Raw genomic sequence first — 12,490 nt, 5'->3', positions numbered from 1 at the left:
GGATTCAATTCTTTCGGCGCCGTTATTGTAAGCAGGACTCCAGACAGCAGCGCAATATTCAAGGGTGGAGCGCACAAGCGAGCAATACAGTGCTTTTAAGCAATAGATGTCGGAGAAATTCTTAGCGATCCTGAATATGAATCCTAGATTCCGAGACGCTTTATCGATAATGAATGAAATGTGTTGCTTGAAAGTTAGCTGCGAGTCCAGTATAACACCCAGGTCCTTCACGTGAGTCACGCGCTCGATTGTCGTGCCAAGGAGACTATAGTCAAAGACGATTGGCTGCTTCTTACGGGAGAACGTTATAACGGAACACTTGGCAGGATTTACTACCATTCTGTTCAGAGAACACCAATTAGCAAAGTGATCCAGCTGATTTTGCAGCTCAAGGCAATCGTGGAATGAGCGGATTTTCAGGAATATTTTGAGGTCATCGGCGTAAGAAAGTCGAGGCCCTTTGATGACAGCATGCACGTCGTTGAAGTAGATCAAGAAGATCAACGGTCCTAGATGGCTTCCTTGTGGTATTCCGGAAGTTGCGTCAAAGCTATCCGATCTGCTATCTCCTATCACTACCAACAAATGCCGGCCGGTGAGATTTGAACGGAACCAGTTCAGAAGATAGCCGCCGACGCCAAGTCGGTCGAGCTTCGCAACTGCAATAGTGTGATTCAGCTTGTCGAAAGCGGCTGAGAGGTCGGTATAGATGACGTCTGTCTGAGCTTTATCGGATAAGCTATTAGTTACATACGAGGTGAGGCATAGAAGATTGGTGGAAGTAGAGCGCCCGGAAGTGAACCCGTGTTGATCGTCGCTCAGAAGTTGCTTGCAATGCGACAGCAGTGGTTCCATTATGACCAACTCAAAAAGCTTCGACACGGCACACAAAGACGTAATTCCGCGGTAATTATCGACGTCACGTTTACTTCCTTTTTTGTGCACTGGAAACATGTGTGCGAATTTCCAGCACGAAGGGAATGAACCGCTGGATAGTGACAGCTGAAACACAATGTGGAGCGGAACTAACAGACAGTCGATATGCTTCTTAACAAAAGTAGACGGTATACCGTCTGGTCCAGGGTTGTCAGACGATTTAAGCTGAGTGGCGGCCCGGCGGATCATGCCATCGTCGATATCGATTACACTCAGTGAGTGGCCGTTTAGTGGAACGTTGTTGGCTGCGATGGTAGCCTGACTATCGCTCACCGTCTCGTCGCTAAATACGCTTGCGAATTTTTGGGCAAAAAGCCGACAGATCTCGTCAGTGGTAGAGGCGGTTTGACCATTCAGCTGCATTGACGATGGCAGACCAGATTCTTTGCGCTGTTCGTTCACGTATTTCCAGAAAGTCTTTGGGTGACTTTTCAGTTTGGTCTCAATACCTCGCTGGTACCGCTGGAAGGATAGCCGGCTGGCCCGTTGATATTCATGATTGAGCCTCACATAGTGGTTTCTAAGCGGAAGGGTCCGGTGTGTTGAGCATCATCTTTCGCAGTTGGCGGGTTTGCCATGGATGCCGAGGGTCTTGGTGATGAATTTTCTTGGGTACGTGCCTGTCGATGACGTATGCCAGGACATGGGAAAAAGTTTGAGCGGCGGCTTCAACGTCACGAGGATCGAGAACATTTTCCCACTCAATACTGGATAGAACTTCTCCAATACTTCGATGATCGGCTTTCTGGAAGTTGTAGGATACGGTGGCGGGACGATCAAAGAACTTGAGGGGGTGATATTCCTCAAAGGCCAAAATCAACGGAGGATGATGAGGGACGTCTTTAACCAGAGCACACGGAGCCGTGGAAACGAACGGCGCTTTATCCCGGGCACTTACGAAGCACAGATCCAGAGTACGGCCATTTTCGTTGGTCGTGGAGTTGATTTGACTGAGCGTGGCAGCGCTATAGCTGTCCAGCAGGATGACAGCACTGGCGTGGATGGACGAATGTTCTGGATCTGGATAGAGAAAGCCACTGTGCGATGGTATCCATGAGATGCTGCTAAAATTGAAGTCGCCCAGGATGAAGACGTCGTCAATCGGAGAGGCAGACTCCATAACAGCGAAAACAGATTGACAGTGGGCTTCGATGAGTTCGTTGTCACGAATCCGATCAGGAGGAATGTACAACGAGCACAAAAACAATGTGCGGTCGCCCAGTTTCACGGATATCCAAACCTGTTCTAGGCATTTCCACAACTCGTTTTCGATGATCCTCGCCTTGAACCTAGAACGAACAGCTACAAGAGTGCCTCCTCCTGTTGATTTACGGCTGTTGCTCGGATTCCGGTCGCATCGGAACACCTCATATTCCGATCCAAACACCTGATTGAAGAGCGTGCGGGAGTCTAGCCATGTCTCGGTTAAGACAACAATGTCGTAGCAAGCATCCGAAACGGCTAAACGGTAATCCTCGATGCTTGAGTTCATTCCGCCGACGTTTTGGTAGTACACAGCGATGTCCCGTTCTATCATGGCGGTGGAATCTCGGTCAGCGGATCGACTGCAAATCGGACGGGATTCAGGAGACGGTATATTCGATAGAAGATCATACTTGCCGATAACAGGGTTCCGGAAGACCCCGTCTTCCAACTCAAACGCAGGCCCGGGACGGCTGCTGGTCGCTGGCAGGAGGGGCACGACTGCGGTGAGTGGAATAGGAGCTTCCTTAGAGCAATCGGCAAAGGTGCGTCCCGGGGTCCGTTCATCAGAGATGACATCAAGGTTGCATGATGGAAACCAGTTACTTCCATTTATTCCAGGCGATCGAGGAGAAGTTGAGTGTGAATCGGAGGTGCTGGAATTCGAATCGGCATCAGGAGGCGAATTTTGGCGATAACAATTATACTTGCCTTCAATAGCAAGTTGGGAGACCCCCAATCCACCTCTACACTCAGGACCAGGACGACTCCGATGAACGCTGGCTGCGGTAGGCGCGACTGAGTAAGAGGAACTAGGGGCTCCCAATATGCTTTCCATGGTGCGTCCTGGTGAAGAATTCTCCAGCGTCATGGGATGATTAGAAGACGGATTTGGATGAAAATGCATCACGCTAATTGTTCAGTGGTTGTCAACAGCGTGATGCATTTTATACACTCAGCGAAAAAAACTAGCGAAATTCATCGAAATACCTTATGAAAATTTGCTATAACTAATTCTTATGGATGACATAAGAAAACCTTATAAAAATAGATTGTGCTTGCTATGACAAATTTCATAAGATAGACTTATGAAAAGAAAAAAAAATCCTAAAATGATGCAGACTGGATTCGATCCATGAACGTCGGGATCGCCGAGCCCGTGTTTTATCCACACGGCTACCGACGCTTGAGAACACCATGTTGCTAAACATGAATAAAAGCCAAGCTGTGAGACGATTTTACGTCATAGAGTGGCCTTATGAAATTCATCCGAATCATTATGAATTATTTAAAGGCCGTTTCATAAGTTGGGCCTTATGGAAGACTTAAGGTTATTTGGCTGAGTGTAATCCAAATCCGGTCAACGGTTCTAAAAAAACGGTGCTCTAGAAATTTTGAGCAATGTACTCCAAATACCTTGTCCTTAATCTTTAAAAATTTTGGTAAAGAAGAAGTTGATCAGCTTGGCTTAGTTTTGCTTAGCTACAATTTTGTAAAGTAGCAATTGTCGCTGAAACCAGGCCGCCATTTACATAATGCTTGGGATTTTGATTTTTTTTTTTGTTTATTCGCTAGAAAATGATAAAAAAGCTAAAAAAAGAATGAAAACCACTTTGATAAGGTTAAATTGATGGGCCCTTCGCTTGCCAAGGGGCTGACAAGTTGACATAACTGACGATTTTTCAACAAATTGTGTCTAATTAATTGCGTAACATAAATATAGCGCTAAATGTTCACCACTGGACTATCGCACTAGTTTTCACGAGTGCGAAAACGCAAATAAAAGTGCGCGATTACATCAAATCAACGCGGTGTCTTCATATCACTTATTCAGCATAGACCGATGAAATAGTGCGCCGAAGACATCAACTTGATTTGATGCAATCGCGCATTTTTATTTACGTTTACGCACTTATGAAAACATGTACAAACTTCACATTTATATGAAGGGAAAGTATAGACCTTTCATTTGAAGTTGAAATTTTGTTGGCAGCCATCTTGAATTTGGCCGCCATTTTGAATTGTCTCATTACATCGTGATTTTCGCTGTGTTCGCAACCACTGATTTCAAATCTGAACTCATCATTAGGAAGCTGAGAGTCTAGAGTCGATTTCACCTCGGCTTACCCATATAGTTAAGCCTGGTTTAATCCTTAAGCCATGGTTAAGAAGAAATCGCCCCAAAGCTTTTCAAAACATCAAAATATTCAGGTGTGCATTGACCGCAACAAAGATATCGATGGGAATGTGAGCGAACCTCCCACACAGAAAAAACTGTTGTGTAATATTACATCTGAACTGCTGCAACCCGATCAATACGTCGGTTGCATGAATATTACACAGGACGATGTACACATAAGAACAAAAGATTTTACATCAAAACGATGTAATCGTACATAGGAATCGTGATTACATTGATTATTTAGTACATCTGAATGAGTTACATCGGGCGGGTTGCATTTATTTTTTGCTGTGCATGCAGATGGAAGAGCAGATCATGTTAATTCCGGCGCAGCATCATAACGTCCGAGGCCATAATGTCCCAGGACTTTATGGCGCATTTTTCCGTAGCATAACGTCAGAACATGCAGATGCGCCGCAAAATCGTGGGAAAGAAGACACATATGACATTTCTATACGTCCAAGCTTTTGGACATTATTTCGCAAAAAAACTCAACATACACAGCAAATAATTTTGTAATATCCAGGCACGTAATTTCTGGTGATGTATCCATTTTTGAATGTAATTTCACCCGATTACATCGTTTTCCAACAATTATCACACTTACCATGTACACCCTGGCTGGCAACGGAAAGCGTCGATAAACCCGTTTCAACAGATACCTAGAAGCAGTATCATATTTATCATACTCACTCCAACTCGGTGAAATGGCCGAGAGGTAAAGGATATGCCTCTCAATCAACGGATCAGTGTACGAATCCATGCCAATATTTTACCTATAAATAATTCATCTATCGATTCGGCTCTATAACGATTGCTAGACCCACTTTCAAGCTGCGGCGGCTTAATTTGCTGCGTGGAAAGAATGTAATCTTTACATCACTTTTACGACGCGACTGATGTGCAGCGAAAATGATGTGATATCACAAGAAAGTTTTTGCTGTGTAATGACCGATACACTATGGCCTCGAACGTTGTTATCCGTAGGGTAAGCAAGGTATTTTGGACATCTTTAGGAAGTGAATGATCAATTCAACGAAAACAGAAGGTTTCACTATAAAACATGAATAACTTCAGTAGGCATTACGTAGAGCAACATATGTTCTGTCAAAAAAGGCTAACCAGAACTCAAAATTGTTGTAGTAAATACAAGAAACATTAAAATTCCTGAAGGATCTCGGGCTTCTATTTTGGACCACTTGATTTTATGTTGGACCACCAAGTGAACATATTTTGGCCCACCTCTTTAAATTTTAATTGCATGATGAAATGAAGACACCTCAGCAAAACTGTACACATAAGTCAAACTACTGTTCCAAACTGGATGATTGAACTGAAAGCTGAAATTTTCAACTTGAAGAATATCGAAATCGAACCCATAACAATCTCATTATAACCATAACGTATAACAACCCAGGTCACGAGAGGCCCCAACTTATTTTATTTAGGTATCTATTTTCCGAGTATATTACGTTGGCATGAATATTTTCTCCCTTTAGAAGGAACTGGAGAGATGAATCTGACAGGTGGGCCAAAATATGTTCCCATCTGATTATGTTGAACATGTTGTGGCCATACCTAAAACCATCATTTTAGTAAATATTATCGCTCCACCGAGCTTAAGAACAGTTTATTTTGAGTTCTAACAAGGCCCTACCCAAGTAATCATGCTGTTGAAGCTGTACATATTGCATATATAAAGCGCATATATTGGCATGCATTGCCCTACATTAACCATTAAAGTTGAATTAAAGTGGTAAGTGGCGCCACTATTGCTGACTTGCGATTATACTTGTATAATTGTAATTCAACAATAGTGACGCCACTTCCCACTTTAATTAAACTTTAATTGAAAGTAGTAATCCTACATTATAGACCACCTCACGGCGAAATTCTATCTCTTTCGCTCTTTCAGAGAGTTTGAAAACAACAGGACCAGTACCTGTCAAATTTGACAGGTGTTGGTCCTGTTGTTTTCTAATTTCCTGTAAGAGCGAAAGAGAGCAATTTCTTGATGACGTCACCGTGCAATGGAGTATAGAGATATGCGGAGGCGGCTATTGTGAGCTAATCGAGTAAAGAGAACTGTCGAAGAACATGTTTATCGTTTGTAGGAAGGCATTGTTTAAACGGTATTGCAATCGAAAATAAACAAAATATAAATTTTTATTTTTATTATCAAGAAATTGATGGCATATGTAAATTTGGTAGGAATGTAATATTTAATTAATTCTGCTTTCTAGAGCTCATGTTCATGAAAAAGCTTTTGTCGCTGCTCTTCTCGAAAAAAAAACTTTAATTGCTGCTGCTTGCTTCACTTCTGCCGATATTATTAGCGCAACGTTTTGCAAAGCATTTCAGATTTAATCGAGTGCGCTGTTATTTTTTCATCATTTTGGGGAAAAAAGTTCGGCTATAATTAACAAACGTAAATAAAACAACTTGAATCACAACAAAGTCACGCACAAATTTTGAACATTTAGCTGCTAGCAAGTGTTAGCAGCTGTTGTAAACAAAACAAACAGGGTTGCCGAATCGACCATCATCTCCTTCTTTCTTTCCTTCGGCGTCGGTCCATAAAGCCGTCCTTGCCCTCAAAAAAAATTGAGGGCAATGTTTACAAATCGTATGAGCTCGCGTATGAGAATTCGATGAGGTTATGTTTTTGCTGCAAGCCTCTATCTCTATGTAGGGGTTTTCTAATTGAAAGCTTGTGCGCATCTAAAAGTTCACTAGTTTTGATTTGCAAGCAATATTTTCTTACATTGAACTATTTAGTTTGAATTTTAGTGTTTGGTCCAATGTCACCCCCTAGAAGGGGTGAAATAGGGCCAATTTTAATTAGTCAAAATTAAAGTTGAAGCATTTATACTTTGAACAATCCTAAACAACATAACAATGAACGTGTGTATTGAATTCAACATTGATTTACAGCTAAAATGTTGTTGTAACGACCTACATACAAAGGGATGGACTATGCAATTTCGGCCCAATGACACCCCACTGACAGTACGGCGCACGTTGTTGGTTTAAATTAGGCCGGCCGAACCGTGAATCGGCTGAAGGGGCTACGTCATCTGGCTGAGTTTTCCATAATATAATATATCTCGCGTTTAGTATCATACAGGCGTATCTACAATGATCGATTTCTTTTCGTCAATTTTCTCTTCGGATTATTCCGGAAAATACGACCAATATTCGGATGATCTCTAGGTTTATTTCGGTGAATGACGACTAGGACTAGCACCTAAAACAACAAAAACAACAAAAAATGATTTGCAAGCCAAGTTACTAGCCGAACAGAAAATCGATGAAGATAAATCAATCATTGTAGATACGCCCGTATGATACTGAGCGCGAGAATTATTATAGTATTTCGCAACTTAGATGTGATAAGATAGATGTATATGCGATTTTGAGTGTGAATATTTCTCATCAGATGATGATTTCAGTAGATTGTGTTTTTAAAGTGAGGTTTTCGGAACTGTGTTATGGAAGTGGTCCCGGATACGAAGTTAGAAGCTTTCAAGGCGGGTTTTATTGTTCAGAACATCGGGAATATTCCACGTGTAACAGTACAAAAGAAAATCCATCTCCATCGTCTCGTAGATGCAGCTCCTCTACTTCTTTGACGATATACTATCAAAACGTCCGGGGGTTACGTACTAAAACGAATAATTTGCTTCTTTCTTTGCTCGCCTGTGACTTCGACATTGTTGTTTTAACCGAAATCTGGCTCCATGTCGGCATTGCTTCCAGTGAACTGGCATGCAACTACGTTATCTACAGATGTGACCGAAACGCTTCTACCAGCAATCTATGTAGGTGGGGTTTTGATTGCAGTGAAATCGGATTTGAATTGCAAGGCTGCGAAGCTACCCAAGTAACCATGGCGCTGTATATAGAGCATTATAGAGTATTATATGGCATGCGATATAAAGTTGTTTTGTCATATAAGTACCATTAAAGTAGGTTTAAAGTCGGAAGTGGCGCTTTTATTGTAGAATTAAAGCAAGCTTTACTGTGGAGATTGCTAAAGCATATAAAATGCTTGTACCATGTAGAAGTTATAGCTAATGCATACTTGGAGCATCATGTCAACAAAAGAAAAAAATGTTTCTATCTATTTTTATCTTCTAATATCTGTTCCGGAATTCTCATTCTGTTTTTTTTTTATTCAATATCGGGAATCGAACCTAGATTGATGATGCTTGCTGATGAGTCCAAGACAATGTGCGCTACGATTGTCATGTATTCCCATCGGGCAAAATGTACAATATAAAGCAACGAATATTCAGCCCATACCTTTTGGAGTTGTGCTTTCAACTGATCCATAAAGTTTTGCCAAATCACTTTTGTTCCCTGAGTGCTTGATTGCGTTTCAAATGAATGAGAAACTATTGACAAATAATATCGATATATCCATTTCTTAGCAACCACATCAAACATCATTCTAAATGCCGAATCTGATTCGAAAAAGCAACATTTTTAGTTTACTGCATCAAATGAACGAATACGGTGGTTAATTCGACAACTGGCGTATAATTCAATTGCAATATCTATTTGTGGAACAAGCAAGAGATGAACCAGCCCAAGGCTGAAAGTCACTAAAATAAAGCGAATTGAATTGAATTGGAACAATCAATATCCATAGCTATTATTCCATACTTTAAAGAGAAGACCATCTATGGGTAAAGGCTATTTTCTCCTTTATTTAACGATTCTCTCCAAATTATTCAATATACGTGCGAAGAAATCACTTCATGTTGTTTACATTAGTGCAAACTTTAGTAAGGGTTCATACAGAGCAGTAAATGCTTGCATTATTGTTTGCTATGAAGCTTTAAACCACAGACAAAAAGACGTAACACCTTGAACGATTTTCATGGAAATCCATCGCCCAGTTCACACTACCGTCACCTGGTGGACAAGTTGCACGAATCACTGTGTTGTGCAATATCGTCAACAGAAGGCGCTAGTGTGAAACGTCAAACGCATAGAAAAACGATGCGCGCACCTCTGGTTGTGAAAGCCACAACTATGAAAATTTAAAATGATCGTTAAAAGCGTGGTCGATGGAAATTTCGCAAGTGCTACGTCTGTTTGTCTGTGCCTTACCGATCAGGCTAAGGCCGGGGTGGCCTCTACTGTACATAGTAGCCGCCTCCATTCCACTCGATCCATGGCTGTTTGTCTCCAGTTCCGCACTCTGCGTAGGGTTCGCAGATCGTCCTCCACTTGGTCGACCCACCTAGCTCGCTGCGCTCCACGTCTTCTTGTACCGGTCGGATGACTCTCGAGAATCATTTTAGTCGGGTTGCTATCGGGATGACGTGACCCGCCCACCGTAGCCTCCCGATTTTCGCGGTATGGACGATGGTTGGTTCTCTCAGCAGCTGATGCAGCTCGTGGTTTATTCGCCTTCTCCAAGTTCCGTCTTCCATCTGCACTCCGCCGTAGATGGTACGCAACACCTTCCGTTCGAAAACTCCAAGGGCGCGTTGGTCCTCTGCACGTAGAGTCCATGTTTCGTGCCCATAGAGGACGACCGGTCTAATCAGCGTTTTGTAGATGGTTAACTTCGTGTTACGGCGAACTTTATTCGATCGTAGAGTTCTGCGGAGTCCAAAGTAAGAACGATTTCCTGCCACAATGCGCCTCTGAATTTATCTGCTGGTGTCGTTGTCGGCGGTCACCAGTGAGCCCAAGTACATGAATTCTCCAACCGCCTCGATTTCATCACCGTCGATATGAATTCGGGGTGGCGGGCGCGGTGATTCCTCCCTGGAGCCCTTTGCCATCATGTACTTTGTCTTCGACACATTAATGGCTAATCCGATTCGCCTGGCTTCACTCTTTAGTCGGATGTACGTTTCCGCCATCGTCTCAAATTTACGAGCAATAATATCAATATCATCGGCGAAATCAAGCAGCTGAACGGACTTCGTGAAAATCGTCCCACTCGTGTTTATCCCCGCTCTCTATATTACACCCTCCAAAGCAATGTTGAACAGCAAGCACGAAAGACCATCACCTTGCCGTAGCCCTCTGCGAGATTCGAAGGGACTCGAGAGTGTCCCTGATACTCGAACTACGCACATCACTCGTTCCATCGTCGCCTTGATCAATCGTATCAGTTTATCCGGGAATCCGCATACACCCGGAGCTACACCCACCTTATTTTAAAAGCTTTCTGTTCAATCATACTTTGAAAACATGAATTGGTATAAGAACCGGTATAAGAAATTTGATTTGGGTTGCGAAGAATTTAATCGACTACAAATCATGATTTTTGACCATCCTATGTAGCAAACACATACTGAAAGCAGCGTTTTCACGGCAGTGTTTCGTTAATCCGAAAGAAACTCGCGCCAACAGTCACGTAGAAAGTGTACCGGAATTCAACTCAGGTTTCGCCCGAAATAGACGTGGGCAAGACGGAAACAGAATTCGAGAGACAACTTCTCAATCTTATTATTCTAAGGAAATTTCGGATTTCGGGTGAACTATGCAGTTCATGCGAATCTCGACGGGGACTACGACAAGGTGATGGACTTTCCTGCCTACTATTCAACATTGCCCTGAAAGGTGTTATGCGACGAGCCGGGCTCAACAGCCGGGGTACGATCTTCACGAAATCCAGCCAACTTGTCTGTTTTGCGGATGACATGGATATTATTGCTAGAACATTTGGAACGGTGGCAGAGCTGTACACCCGCCTGAAACGTGAAGCAGCAAAGGTCGGACTGGTGGTGAATGCGGCTAAGACAAAGTACATGCTGGTAGGTGGGACTGAGCGAGACAGGACAAGCCTTGGAAGCAGTGTTACGATAGACGGGGATACTTTCGAGGTGGTAGAAGAATTCGTCTACCTCGGTTCCTTGCTAACGGCTGACAATAACGTGAGCCGTGAAATACGAAGGCGCATCATTAGTGGAAGTCGTGCCTACTATGGGCCCCAGAAGAAACTGCGGTCAAAAAAGATTCACCCCCGCACCAAATGTACCATGTACAAGACGTTAATAAGACCGGTGGTTCTCTACGGACACGAGACATGGACGATGCTCGAGGAGGACCTGCAAGCACTCGGAGTTTTCGAGCGACGGGTGCTAAGGACGATCTTCGGCGGCGTGCAGGAGAACGGTGTGTGGCGGAGAAGGATGAACCACGAGCTCGCTGCACTCTACGGCGAACCCAGCATCCAGAAAGTGGCCAAAGCCGGAAGGATACGATGGGCAGGGCATGTTGCAAGAATGCCGGACAACAACCCTGCAAAGTTGGTGTTTGCTAACCATCCGGTTGGTACAAGAAGGCGTGGAGCGCAGAGAGCACGATGGGCGGACCAGGTGGAGCGTGATCTGGCGAGTGTTGGGCGTGACCGAGGATGGAGAGCTGCAGCTGCAAATCGAGTATTATGGCGGCAAATTGTTGATTCAGTATTATCATGAATTTGATGTGAACTAAATAAATGAAATGAGTGTCGCTGGAAGTTGGGTCGACCAAATTTTAAGATGAGAGCGGTAATATGACCCATTTTCTATTAGCTTTCAACTGCTTTTTACAGAACTTAGCTAAAAAATCTAGAAAAAAAGTTAATAAGTAAATTAATCCTTGATGTCATCGACCAAAAGTTTGGGGTCACCCCTCAATACGATGTATCGGTCAAAAGTTTGGGGTCACTTTCGTAAAACATGGAAAAGTGATTTGGTGATATCTTCGTCATCTATAGTTCAATTTTGATAATTTTTGGCTCATTTCAAAGATAATTAATTAAATTTACGATTGATGTCTTTAACTTAACGTATTTAACGATTTTTGTATATAAAAATGTTATGTAAAGTTAGCACATTTTACCACGCTTCAAAAAATGAGGCATCTTTACGTTAAGTTTTAGTATGTAAATTTCAACAAATATGTGTGGTTCAATGTCTATGCAGTAAGTATCATTCATTTTGTTTCAAATAAGCCAAGAAGAATTACAATTGAATGAAAGATGACAAAGATATCAACAAATCACTTTTCCATGTTTTACGATAGTGACCCCAAACTTTTGACCGATACATCATTTTGAGGGGTGACCCCAAACTTTTGGTGGATGACATCAAGGATTAATTTACTTAATAACTTTTTTTCTAGATTTTTTAGCTAAGTTCTGTAAAAAGCAGTTGA

Source organism: Aedes albopictus, chromosome 2, assembly GCF_035046485.1.
Source record: "Aedes albopictus strain Foshan chromosome 2, AalbF5, whole genome shotgun sequence".
NCBI lineage: Eukaryota > Metazoa > Arthropoda > Insecta > Diptera > Culicidae > Aedes > Aedes albopictus.
The sequence above is the reverse complement of the archived record's forward strand: the minus strand, read 5'-3'. Positions refer to the sequence as shown.